General features: G+C 46.4%; 1 pseudogene across 1 annotated transcript; it reads right to left on the bottom strand.

The window, feature by feature from the left end:
• Positions 1-2,167: 2,167 nt before the first annotated feature.
• Positions 2,168-2,780, bottom strand: LOC308435908 (large ribosomal subunit protein eL19-like; annotated as a pseudogene). Its single transcript has one exon. The product of its transcript is annotated as a large ribosomal subunit protein eL19-like (transcript).
• Between the last annotated feature and the right edge of the window lie 11,451 nt (positions 2,781-14,231).

Here is a 14,231-nt window from a genome sequence, read left to right as displayed (position 1 = left end):
GCCCAAGTGTTCCTCCATCTTGTATTTTTCCTGAGGCCATTTTAGATTTAACTAGAATTTGTTCTTCTTGATGGAGAATCCTATGGGAAATTATCTTACTCCATTGTAGGACCCTGTGGTCAAGATGTCCCCCAGCTAACTTATCTTGGTTTCTATTAAACTGGATGCTTGTGTGAACTTCCCCCTCTAGCTGCCAGTAGAGATACTAGGATGTAGATTTTACCTTTAAAAGCCTCTGGATCTAAATACTTGGCACTGTGCTTGGGTCTTGAACACCTGAATGGAGTCTCACGTGACTGAAATAAAGACTCGTAACTGGCTATAAACTTTGCTGAGTGGCCTTCTCTAGGGGGCTCCCAGTAACACCAAGGTTGTGATTAGGTCCCCAAAACAGGGTATCCCAAATGGCAGAGAGAACAAAATTGGGGTGAGCTGCCAGCACTCTGTGCAGGATGCTTTGGGATGCAGCTTTTCACTTATTGGAGGGTAAGCTTTTCAGACATATAGCTGTCTAAATCACCCGTGTCCCTGTAGATAATCCTTCACCTCACAGGCTGACCAGGCTAGAATTGGGCAGAGTAGTTCCTTTGCTCCATTGTTTGTGCACTTTCTACGGCTAACAGATATTTATTCGTGTCTCTCCCCTCTCCAAAACAATATTCAGTTATGCAACTACCATGGCATTGAAGAGGCGGAGGCTGTCCAGTACCTGGAAAGAGACAGACAGAACAAGATGACCATGTCTTGAGTAGCATCTCCCACCCAGCTCTGGGAGCCAGGGTCCTATCCCAGAGTAAACCAGACACACCAACTGGTTTTTGGTTCATTCGTTTCACAGGAGCCAGACTCAGAGAGCCACACTTAGAACACCTTTACTCAGAGAAAGACACACTGAAAGAACTCAAAAAAAATCAGCTGCCTCTCCTAGCAATTTGGGGGGGCCATCCATCTGCCGAGTGGATTCCTTCCCACCTCCAGCCTCTCTCCTCCCAGCCTTACTCTTTATGGACGGTTTGTGCCCGAACACACTTGCAGTACATTTATTTTGTTTCCTCGGTTCCTTTTACAGAAATTACAGAGTGATAAATTTTTATTGTAGAAATAATTAAACTATCATCGAAATGCATGGAGGAGGTGAACGCTTCCCTTCCCCACACCTTGGCTGTAGTTTGCTTTCAATTGTGACATACACTAGGACCACCAGAAGTTTGGGGAGGAAAGCATTTAGTTTGTCCTTTCATGCCAAAGGTAAGTTGCATGAGAACAAGGATGTGTCTGTCTTCCCAGGAGAGGGGTTGGCTTGCTCTATTTATCAAGTCCCAAATGACTGGCTGGGTGGATTTGCTCCCCAAACTTCACAAATCGTGGATATTACTCTACACTGGACATAGAGGCCTATACAGTGCCATGATCCGGATAAAGTTAATGTGAAGGTCTCCTCGGGAGCGGTGCCTGGGGGGTCTTCCAGCGCCTCTGTAACAGTGCAATGAACCCGAGTGTCAGTTTCTCTTTTGTTGGTGTGGAGTGTGTCCTCATTGTACAGTGTGAAGACATTCCTTGTGACACCATGTCCCCGCCCTCGTCATTCCGAAACCTCCTCCCCATTTCTCTCTCTCTTTCCTGATCCCAGGAGTTCCCCTTTGCTTTCAAGTCCTTCCTTAAATCTGGTTCCACATAGGAGAGCACACATATGAGAATTACCTCTGTGGTCTAACTCACTTTACTTAACGTGCCCTTGAGTTCCACCTCAGCACTGGGAGGCAGGTGGGTCTTGGGTCTCCGGCCAGCTATCCTTGCCTGGTTGGTGAGTCCTGGGTCCCAGTGAGAGGCCCTGTGCAAAAACCAAGGCAGATGGCTTCTGACGAACAACATGAAAGGTTGGCTTCTACATTCATGGGCACAAAGTCTATGTGCACCTGCACACGCATGCGCATACACACGCCACACATGCACATGCAAGAAATTAAAGTATCTGAGTTTATGATAGTCAATTTTCTCTTCTCTTCTTTTCTCTTTCTTTCTTTCTTTCATTCATTCATTCATTCATTCATTCATTCTTTCTTTCTTTCTTTCGTTTTTTCTTCCTTTCTTTTAGGCCTGTTTTATTTTAATGACTGGTCCATGTGAGGCCACAGCCAGGCCACTCTGTATAGACATGAGGGAAGCTTTATCTCTTGGTCTCTTCCTCATTGCACAGAGTCCTGATGATCTCTTCCTCCTCAGCCTGAACGAGCCCCTCCCGGCGCTTTTGTGCTTCCTGGTCTTAGACCTGCGAGCCTCAGCCTGGCCAGCCAGTACCTTCTTGCGGGCCTTGTCTGCCTTCAGTTTGTGGATGTGCGCCATGAGAATCTGCTTGTTTTTTTTAATACATTCCCTCTGACCTTTGGGTACAGGCTGGAATACACCTGGTGGTCAATCTTTTTAGATTCTCGGTATCTCCTGAGAGGCTGGTGCAGGATCCTCATCCTCCTTATCCAGGTCGCCTTCTCTGGCATGCAAGCGTTGGCAGTACCTTCCTCTTCTCTGTGCCCATATGCCTACCCTTCCGTCGGGCCAAGGTGTTTTCCCGGCAGCGAGCCCGGGAGTGGAGTCACCAGCTTCTGGATGATCAGCACATCTTTGGTCAGCTTCCTGATCTGCTGACGTGAGTTGGCCTTGGCAATTTTGTTGGTCTCACTAGGGTCCAACCAGACCTTTTTACCACAGTGGAGGACACTAGAGGCAAGTCTCTATTGTAGCCTGAGTGTACTCGAGGCTGCGGACGCAACAGCGAAAGGCATCAATTTTCTTTACCAGATTGATGGACTTGAAAAATTGCTTAGAGAGGCAGGTTTATCAGAATACTCTAGAGAAGACCTGACCTAAGTGTAGGCAGCATCCTATGGCCTGCAGGCCTGGACCTGGGATTTCCTTCTCTCTGCTTCCTCATAGAACCAGATTCTGTACACACACACACACACACACACACACACACACACACACCAACCTCAGGCTGCACCTTCCACTAGGGCTCCCTGCCATGATAGTATGTGCTTACACTGTGAGCCGAGATAAATTTTTCCTTCCTTAAGTTTAATCAGGCCCAACAGAAGCATAGCCAATGCAGGTCTCCTCAGCTCAGGACTTGTGACAATGACAGCATTGCCTCAGGTAAGAAACCACCATTTATTTAAGAAAGGTTCACTTTTCTAAAATGAACCTTTTCTAAGAGCTGTTTCTCAGTTCAGTTAATCAGTTTCCCTAATTATCCAGACCAGGGGATTTGATGGCAAGGATCATCACAAATAACAAAGCACAGTTTGCAAAGGACCTGCAACTGCTGTCCCTTTGGGGAACACCCGACTCCTGTCTTCAGGAGGGTTAGCAGAATAAGTACAGAGAGTTTACAATAGTGAGCAGCCAGGGCTCCCTGCACTGCTCAGGGTTGCCAGGCTGAAAGTCTATGGTGAGTGTGATACAGCATTGCTAAGTGTGGAGTAGCAGCAGTAAGTGTGGAGTAGCTGGGCTAAGTGGAGTAGCAGCAGTAAGTGTGGAGTAGCAGCAGTAAGTGTGGAGTAGCAGCAGTAAATGTGGAGTAGCAGCAGTAAGTGTGGAGTAGCAGCAGTAAGTGTGGAGTAGCTGGGCTAAGTGGAGTAGCAGCAGTAAGTGTGGAGTAGCAGCAGTAAGTATGGAGCAGCAGCAGTTAAGTGTGGAGTAGCAGCAGTAAGTGTGGAGTAGCAGCAGTAAGTATGGAGTAGCAGCAGTAAGTGTGGAGCAGCAGCAGTAAGTGTGGAGTAGCTGGGCTAAGTAGAGTAGCAGCAGTAAGTATGGAGTAGCAGCAGTAAGTGTGGAACAGCAGCAGTAAGTATGGAGCAGCAGCAGTAAGTGTGGAAGAGCAGCAGCAGTAAGTGTGGAGCAGCAGCAGTAAGTGTGGAGTAGCAGCAGTAAGTGTGGAGTAGCCAGGCTAAGTGGAGTAGCCAGGCTAAGTGTGGAGTGGCAGGTTTCTCTTTGGCCCCGTGAAGAGTATGAAGACCTGAGGTGGAAAGCAGGCCAAGTGATGGAGAAGGACGGAGGTCCTAGACCCATCAGCTCCTGAAGACATGCTATGATGCTGTAAGGCTCCTGATTTGGCCTCCATTACTTAAGGATTCCTCATTAAGATGCTACTGTGGAATATAAACTGTCAAGCTGAGCACAATAATATATTTTCTGGTAATTTAAAAATAGGAGTGTAATTTCCATGAGTGGTATTTACAGATCATAAGGGTACATTTGACTGATTTTTGACAAACACAGGCACGCTTCCACTAAGGCTCGAGGGAACAACTCTTGCATACCTTCCTCAGGGACAACCTTGTTAGATTTTTTTTTTTTTTAACCAGAGCAGCTTTATTTGTTCTGAAACTTCCTGTCAGTGCAGCCAGACAGCATGGCCTCTTTTAGATCCTCTTTGTTCTACAAGGTGTAAGTTCTGTTCTGTTTGGTTGTTTGTTCTGAGAGAGTGGGGCGTGGAGCTGGGGGATAAGATTTGGCTGGGCAGCCCAGGCATTTCCTTCAACCTGAGCTGAAAGCCCCTCCCCACCTTTTTGTGCCCTCTAGAGGAGATCATTATCACCTACCATCCATGCAACTGTCTTGGGAAGAGTGGAGTGGGGAGGGGTGGGGCTGGTTGTGTTACGGCTCCCAGGGGGAAAGGTAGCCTGGCAGTCAGAAGCCCAGGAATACAACAAAGTCACACCACACCAACAAACTGCATGTGTTTATACAGTGTTTCTTTGGGGGTCAGGAGGCTTTCAAGTGTGGAGATTTCCAGGCTGAGGGTTGGTGGGATCTCAGGTCTGGTCTTCGACTCTTTGCAGAGTAAGAGCTGGTGTTAGGAAAAGGATGAAGAGAATAGGGGGTGGGGTGGAGATATGGCCCATGGAGGTGCGGCCAGGCCTGGGGGCAAGGGGGATGCCTCTGGGGGACCCATGTTGGGAATCCCTTCCCCCGAGGGACCAGCTACATGATGGTATAGTACAGAATAGAGCTTATTCAGGTCATGGACGTAGTTAAGACAGTAGGAGAGGCAGAAAGAGAGAGGAGAGAGGAGAGAAGTCCAGCCATGAGCATGTGGACAGAGGTGGGGGAGGGAATGAGGGAGATGAGGGCAAGGTGGGGAGAGCAAGAGCAGGAACACAAGAGAGGGAGGAGAGAAAGAGAGGAGGAGGAGGAAGAGAGATGGGGAGAGGGCCAAGCAGCCTATTTTATAGTGTCAGATAACTGGGGTGGAGCATACCTGGCTGTTGCCAGGTAATTGAGGAGTGGGGTTTACAGAATCCCAACAGCAGGGTCCTTCCATTAGGGCAGTCTGAGTGTTCTGTGGATGGAGCTTGTTTGGAAGTCCTCAGGAGAGGAGCCTGGCTACTGGCTTGCCTTGAGGAGCTTCCCAGCAGTGTTTGTGGGTGAGGTGTGAGGTCACACAATCCCTGGCCTGCTTACCAGAAGAAAGATTTCTTACAGCTACAAAAGGGCAAGGTGCAGTTTAAAACCCTGCTTCAAAAGCTCTGCTTCTGAATTTTGTAAGTTTTTGCATCTAAGTTGACACCTGATTGAAATGGAATTTTCCGAAGGGCCCAGGAAGCTATTCCTTGTGAGTCACCCCTGAGTCCTAGCTCTGCGTGGGCAGCTGTCATTACACAGCAGGGATGAGGACTGGGCCTCATTCTCCAAGATCAATCCCTGGTTCTGGACCAGCAAACCTTCTTCTTCGCTCTTGAGGTTAATACCAAGAAAAGATCGCCAAGATTCTCGGGAGAGCTGGTGGAGCAGCTGTGTGGAGAAAGGGGGTGGGGTGGGGAGGGAGACAGAGAGAAACAGAGTAAAACAGGAGAGACAGAGAGAAACAGAGAAAGGTTTGTATGGCCTCGAAGGACACTATTTCTAAGCTGTGTGATTGTGTACAAACTGTTTAACATCTCTGTGCTTTAGCAGAGAAGGACAGGCACGTGGAGGGACAACTGAACCAGTGTAACTAGCAGAGCTTCTGACGGCCAAGCACTTAGTGCTCGCACCATACTCGTTGTTAACATTGGTAGGACTATTCGAGGGACAGTGACTTGGCTTTCCCACTAACTTACTATATTGCCTTGAACAACCCTTTTTCATTGTTTTGATTTTTTTTTTTTTAATCTGTGAATTCATAGAGCCTTTATAGGTCAGGGCCTTTATTACCACTTAAGTCAAGCCCTCCTGGCTCTCCTCCTGCCTCAACTTAACACCCAACCCTGTGTGATATCAGCCTTGCAGCTTGAGATGGAAGATTTGGGGTAGTTGGGTGTGCTGTCTGGTTTTGTATCAGTTTGACACGAGCTAGAGCTATCTGGAAGGCAGGGACCGTAGTTGAGACAGTACCTCCATGAGACCTAGCTGTAAGGCATTTTCTTCACTAGTGATTGACAAGGGAGGGCCCAGCCTGTTGTGGGTGGGGTCACCCTTGGGTTGGTGGTCCCAGGGACAATAAAGAAGCAGGCTAAGCAGGATATGATGAAAAAGCCAGCAAGCAGCACCCCCTCCGAGGCTTCTGTACCAGCTCTTGCCTCTGGGTTCTTGCCCTGTTTGAATTCCTGTTCTGACTTCCTTCAGACAGACTACAAAGTGAAAGTGTAAGCCAAATAAAGCCTTTCCTCCCCAACTTGCTTTTGGACATAGGTCACAACAATAGTATCCCTGACTAAGTCACAGGAATGCTTAATAGCCCTCCCCCTTGTCCAGATAGAAAGTGTGTCTGTGTTCTGCCTCCCTGCGGACCATGGTCCAACCCACACCGTCCAAAGCCTTGCTCCACACTGACAGGGTTCCTGGCTTTGAGCTGCCTTCTAGCATCTGTGAATCAATCCCACGACCCTCTTCTGCAGAGCTGGGATGAGGGCAGCAAGCGATATCACACAGACTGAGGAATAAATGTGATTCTGCGGTGGAAGGGGCTAGCACCATGCTGCCTTAGAATAAGTGACCATTAAAGGTCAGACACCTTTATATCACTGTGATATTCAGGCATGGTGGGGCTATGTCTGTCTTTTAGTCCTGATCACAGTACGTTAGTGTACAAAAACAGAAACACAGCTCCCTCCAACCCCTGCCATGGGGGGCTGTCTATGCTACTCTGTGTGGACAGGTACTCCGCAGTATGTGTTCACACACACACACACACACACATATGTCAGTAATGTCTCCACCCCTGATGGTTGGACCTGGGACACCTGGGCAGTGTGCCTGTTGGGTGAGGGCAGGGGCAGGAGCTGACCTGTGACTTCCGAGTCTGAACACAGTGATTTGTGAGCCAACAGTAAGTTGTTTCTGTGGGTTCTCCTGCCATTTCAGCTGCTCCGTAAACACAGCTTGGGCCTTGGTGGTTGGTAAACTGTGTGCTCAGACCTGTATTTAAGATCTTACTTGGACAGAGGCTGGCAGTCAGAGGACCAAGGGTATAATTTAGATTAGTGTATCCCCATCGTCCAGGTTTGCCCAGGCCACAGCAGCCTTTTCTGGAATTGTATCTGTGACTGGCTGCACTGTAAAAGTACTTAGGGACTGGATTTGTTCATAGTGTGTATGTGAGGCTATCTAAGACCAAGTAGCACCCCTGTGTGCTCCTGTGCACACACACACACGTGTACACATACACATGACACATGTACATAAACAGGTATGCCCATGAATACATATAACCACAGGCATGAACACACACAGGAATTCCCTCCCCCTTCCTCCCTCCCTCGCTCCCCCCTTTCCTATTTTCTCTTGGGGTTTATCCTTCAGCTTTTCTTATCCGGCTGCCTTGCCTCTTCCTGTTCTTTACCAGAGCTTACCAGAGCACATTCCCCATTTTCTTTGTGCCTGGCTTTATTTCCACCTGTCTTGGTCCATGCTAGAATGCACAATTGACCACAAGTTGCTAATCGGGTCATTTTCTTTACTATTGTACAAGAACTAAGTGCAGTGCTCACTACGATCAGCTGTGGGGTAGTCCTGGCTCACTGGGTATGCACTGACTCCTCAGAGCAGACCCTGGGGACATTCACATAAGGAAAGCACAGACTTGGGAAGAGGAAACTCGGCTGAATCTCTACAGCCATCCTGGCAATGCTGGAGTCAGGATGTGGGAGTCTGGTCCCAGAATCCAGGTTCAGGGTCTGAAAGAGGCACACATGGGCTTGCAGGACTTTCCAGTCTTTCATGGCTTTTAAATCCATGAAATCATCTTATCGGATTAGGATCATCCTTCAAGAGGCTGCATGAGGTCACGACAGGGGCCTGAGAGTACAGACATCTGTACAAGACAAACCCAACCTCAGACACGTTTCAGGTCGACATGGCTGTGTGCATGGGCCTGTTTCCAGTGAACAGTGATCTCCAAGCCAAGCCATGAACAAAAAGTATTAGGAATATTTTGTCTGTGGGGTTCCTTTGGGGGAAATGCTGGTTTATTGGGGCTTCTCCCTTCATTTCCAAAACTTTAACAACATAAATGGAAGTATTGTCTCATGATCATGGTAGATGTGGAATTGCTTAACCAATCATGAAATTAGAACATAAACATGTTCCAGGAAGACATTCAAGTTTGCTGGTAAAGGCAGAGTTGTTTGTATCTCTTCTTTCTCTCGCTTTATATTTTTAAAATCAGCCTGTAAAGCAGTCTAAAAGACCACCTCATACTCTGGTAGTTTTGTTTAAGCTCTTTCCTGTCTCACCTTCTTCCCCATTTCTCACCCACCTTGACTGCTTTTGTGTTTCCAGGTCTCTCCAGAATTCCAGTTTACATGAACACATCTGAAAATGTGATCCACATATAAAAGAACATGTGGCACTTGCCACTGGGACCTGGGTTAACTTGCACAGTGCGGTTGTTCCTAGTTTCATTCATTTTCTTGCAAATTTCATTTTTCTTTCCGGTTGAATAACATTCTGTTGTGTGTGTACCGCATTTACATTATTCATTCACACTTGACGGATGTCCAGGCTTAATGTGTTTTCAAGCTATTGTGACTAGAGCATCAATGAGTGTGGATGAGTAGGTTTGGAGTCATTTGGGTGGTGGTTTCCCAGAGCGGTGTGTCTGGGTCCCATGTGAGTTCAGCTGAACTGGTGTACAATCCCTCAAAAGGTATATCAGAGTTCTCCTTTCCCACATCCACACAAGCATTTGCTGCATTTGCATGATGGTTTCTTGATGACAGTCATTCTAACTGTGATGAGATGGAATCTTAAAGTACTTTTAATCTACATTTCCTTGGATATTATAGATGATAAACACTTTTTAGAATCTTACTAGCTGTTTCTGTTTCTTCAGAACTCTGTTCAGTTCTGTAGCTCATTTAAAAATATTTATTTATCTTCTGTATATGAGTACACTATAGCTTCAGACACACCGGAAGAAGGCGTCACATCTCATCACAGATGGTTGTGAGCCACCATGTGGTTGCTGAGAATTGAACGCAGGACCTCTGAGGAGCAGTCAGTGATCCTAACCTCTGAGTCCTCTATAAAATCAATTTTCTTGATGATTAGCTTTTAAAGTTCTTTATTCTAGACATTTATCTTTAGTACATGTATAGTTGAAGATGTTCAGAGTGCTGAAGAGTCCCATTTTTACCCATTAAAAAGCTCAGTGCCTCAGGCTATGAAGATGCTCAGAATAAGAACACTTGCTGCTCTTTCAGAGGACCAGAGTTTGGTTGCCAGGACCCATATCAGGCAGCTTATGGCCTCTATAAGTCCAGCTTTCCAAAGAATCTAACAGCCCCTTTGGTACTCCATGGAGACTGATCTGTCTGTCTGTCTGTGTCTTTGTCTGTCTGTCTATCTGTCTGTCTGTCTCTCTCTCTTTCTCTCTCTCTCTCTCTCTCTCTCTCTCTCTCTCTCTCTCTCTCTCACACACACACACACACACACACATACACACACACACTCACACACACACACACACACACACTGTACTGGTTGGTTTTGTGTGTCAACTTGAAACAAGCTGGCAATATCACAGAGAAAGGAGCCTCAGTTGAGGAAATGCCTCCATGAGATCCAACTGTAAGGCATTTTTTCAACTAGTGGTCAAGGGAGGAGGGCCCAGCCCATTGTGGGTGCCATCCCTGAGCTGGTAGACCTGGGTTCTATAAGAAAGCAGGCTGAGCAAGCCAGGGGAAGCAAGCTAGTAAGCAACGTCTCTCCGTGGCCTGTGCATCAGCTCTTGCTTCCTGACCTGCTTGGGTTCCAGTCCTGACTTCCTTTGGTGATGAACAGTGATATGAAAGTGTAAGCTGAACAAACCCTTTCCTCCCCAACTTGCTTCTTGGTCATGATGTTTTGTGCAGGAATAGAAACCCTAACTAACAAACACACACACACACACACACACACACACACACACACACACACACAATGAAGAATAAGGTAAAAAAAAAGAAAAATATCTTAATGTGGAATAGTAACTTATTCACCAGATTTAACTGTGGTCTTGGAGGCTTACTGCTCCCTTCTGCCGAGTCCTGGAAGCTTCTGGCCTCTGTACAAGCTAATCTAGGCCTAGAAAGTTTTCAGCCTCTGAGATATACTGCTGAATAAGCTCCCCCCTTTCTTTCTGGCTGGCTAGTTCAACTCAGTTGTTCTGGCTCAAACACTTCTCCATCCAAACTGGCTTCTTTCTCAGCCTCTGACTTTTTGCTCTGCCTGGCCTCAACTAACTCTGTCAATCTGTTCTAATCTTTTGGCTCCTTCTCATTCTCTGGCTTGTTCTGTCTTTACCTGTATCTAGCCTTTTCTCTCTTCAGCCTGTCTCTGTAAAACTCCTTTTTTTTTTCCCTCTTGTCTCTCTGTCTACACTGTCCCTTACGTAGCATTCCTTTTTTTCTCCCTTCTCATGGGATATGGCAGATCCTATTCTGTCAAATCTTTCTCTGATTCATCACTTTGTCTGCCACTCAATTAGACATCTTCTTTCAAACATGGCTGCTTCCTTCTACAAACTAACTTCACATTCATTGTGTGGAATAAAGGTGTGTACAAAAGGCATGTTTCAATTCCACCCAGAAGGATTAAAGGTTTGTGCTAAGGCTGAGCCACACACAACTAAAAACAGGTTTTTTCCAACAAACAACAGTCTTGGGGTTCCCAGGATGATCAAATATCCTGCAACACTAATGCTTAGGGGCTAGTTATTTCAGTGACATTAATAAAAGGGTGTTAAGTTTTGGGACCTGTTTTGGGAATTTAGCTTTGTAGTGCTGGCCAAAGCTTAAATTCTGAACTACCAGGGAAAGAATAATAGCAACTTTGGGGTTTTTCAGCCCTCCTTCTAACAAGTTTATGCCATTTTCTTGAGTAGTGGAAAGTCTTTCAGGATTGATATGCAAAGTATGCTTGTCCTGCCAATAAAGTGTCTGTGGTGTGTGTGTGTGTGTGTGTGTGTGTGTGTGTGTGTGTTAATTTGGAAGTTCTGGCCTTGATTCAGTGTTTGGGTCTAGCTGTGTGTACAGATGACTCTCGAAGACTGTCCTGTTTGTGGAGTGACCTACTCAAAGGGTCTTGTCAGACACTTTCCCCATTAGTTGCCTTCTACACATTTGCCCACAGAATGTTAGCAGGAGGGACACACTGTGTGTATACTACATCCTGCCCAGATCATGGAGCTTCATGTATGTCTCACTTATGCTTCTGTTGCTGTGATAAACACCAGGACCAAAAGTAACTTGGGGAGGAGAGGGTTTATTTCATCTTTCACTTTTCATAGTCCACTATGGAACTAGGGCAGAGACTCAATCAGAACCCGGATGTGGAGGCAGGAACTGGAGCAGAAGCCATAGAGGAACCCTACTTACTGGCTTGCTGCTCGTGGCTTGCTCGGCCTACTTTCCTGCACAGTTCAGACCACCTGACCAGAGGTGGCCATGTCTACATTGGACTGGGCTGGTATGTAGACCTCAGCCCACATCCATCATCAGACATGAGAACGTGTAACAGGCTTGCCTACAGGCAAGTCTAATAGGGACATTTTCTTAACTGAGATTCCCTTTTCTCAGATGACTGTAACTTGTTTCAAATTGATGAAAGCCAACCAGAACAGTGTACAAAAGAATAATGCTTTTTTTTTTTCTCTGCTACCCTCAGGAGTTGATATATGTCCCTCTTAGGGATGACTTGTCCTTATGAAGAATGTATGCTCCAGAAAGAGGATATAGGTGGCCTAGACTCTCTTCATCTGTATACTAGTCCAGGACAGTGACTAAACTTGTGACGTGTGACATAAATTAAACAGTCTAATTATTGCGAGTGATTGTCACATTAGATATTCATTGGTGACCATCTTGATGGAGTTTAGAGATTTTCATATGTTTGGTGATATTTCTTTGTGCAATGGTGACAATTATTATCATCCTTACAACAGAAAAGAAATTTGAGGCACAGGCAAGTTGACTTGCCACAACAACACAGCTAGGAAATAGCCAGGCAAGAACTGGAATTCAAGGAGCTGGGTGCTCAGGCTTATAGGCCTTTGACCTTTGATGTTCTCAAACCAGGTCATGCACATATGAACATCAGTGTTAACACTGAAGCGAAAGCAGTGGGCTGATACTGCAGCTTCAGATGGGTTCTGCCCTCTCTGAGCATTTCAGACACGGACGTGACCTTTCTTTCTGAGTCATTTCACAACAGGCACAGAGAGCTGACTGAACTACTGATGAGGGTCAAGTTGTTGAGTTCCCACCTCCCAGCCTGGGAAATTACTCAGATCTTCCAGAAACCATTCCTTCTCTTTGGAAACAAGATGGCACAGACTCTGAGATGCTGCTGTAGAGAGGCATGTTGCCATGGCAGCAGCTCATGCCTCCTTCCCACCCGCTCGGAGGTGCTCTGACACAGGCAGTGGTTTCCATGGTAACAGGAATAATTGAGGGTCTGTGAAGAAAGGGCTTGTGTGTGTTCTGACATGGGGAGAATTGAAAATGAATCCTGAGCATTTAGAGGGCTATCCTACCACATGTCAAAGAAAAGCAGCATCGTCACTACAGGGATAATCCCAGAAAGTGGGTCTTAGTGATCTCACAGATTCTTATCTTATGCTCCACTCACAGTTTACCTCTTATCTTTCTGTATGGACAATTTAAGGCAGAGAGTGAAAGATCAGGAGTGTGTGGATCAATTACTACACAGGTAACAGGCCTACAGGTAACTTTTAAACATGGGTCAGATTTCTTGGGGAAAGTTTCAAAGGATGAAGGGACCTATACTCTCCTCTGTTCTATCCAAATCTGCTCAGTGCCCTTTCCACTAACCGTCAGTGATACAGACTGCTCGGCCCCTTCAGAGTGTTTGCCTTGGCCGGTGGCAGGAAGGCTGGGATGCTCCCTTCCATTCTCTGTGACATGTCTGGCTCCATCTGTGACGAAGGCCTTCATATTAATGTTCCCATTGACCTTTGCAGGCTTTGAACATGAGGGGAGATAAAGACAGAAGGCCAGTCAGAGTTGGTCCATAATCCTAATAGCAGGTTGAGTATTAGAGAGCTCTTAGCACAATCCCTGTGTCATTTCTTGTCCTGGGCTACACATGGGTATGAGATGTGGTGGTCTTGCTAATATTAGAGAACTTGGTTTGTGAAGACAGTTCTAAGTAAGTGGTTTATACTGACTCGCTGATTTTCCCCACGCTCTAAAAAGCTACTGCTGCATTTTCTTCATTTCGAAGATGAAGAAATGGGCACACAAAGTTTGAGCAACAGGAACAAAGTCTCACAATTATTACGTAGCTAGGATTCAGACTGCATGCTGAGATCCTGAACTGAGGTCTTGGCCATCAGGAAGAAACCAGACTCCTATGTGCAAAGAGGGTTAGCAGACGAATTCCTCAATGGCAGAAACCCAGCTCAGTGTCAAGAAAGGGATATGGTCTGTGAAGCTTCAAACACAGCTGGATCCAGGCACTCCATCTGTGAGCCCAGCTCAGCCCAGCACCCTCCTTCTGTAGTGATGTTAGAGATGTCTACTGGCAGCTTCTAAGTGACATCCCACTTAGCTCAGCTCCAGGAGCTAAAGAGGATCTTGCCCACCTGCTCATCAACCCCCAGCAAAACCTGCAGTTGATAATGTTGATGTGGCTGCTCTATGAGTCACCTGCCAACTATTTAGTGAATGCTGTATTCCTAGTGGCCAGACTTGGATCAAGTGCCAAACCTTATGGCTATGGAAGGAGGAAGCTAAAAAAAGGGGAAGAAATGG

Source organism: Micromys minutus (genome assembly GCF_963924665.1).
Source record: "Micromys minutus genome assembly, chromosome: 24".
Taxonomy (NCBI): domain Eukaryota; kingdom Metazoa; phylum Chordata; class Mammalia; order Rodentia; family Muridae; genus Micromys; species Micromys minutus.
Note: the sequence above shows the minus strand (reverse complement) of the source record. Positions and strands in the feature narration are given on the sequence as shown.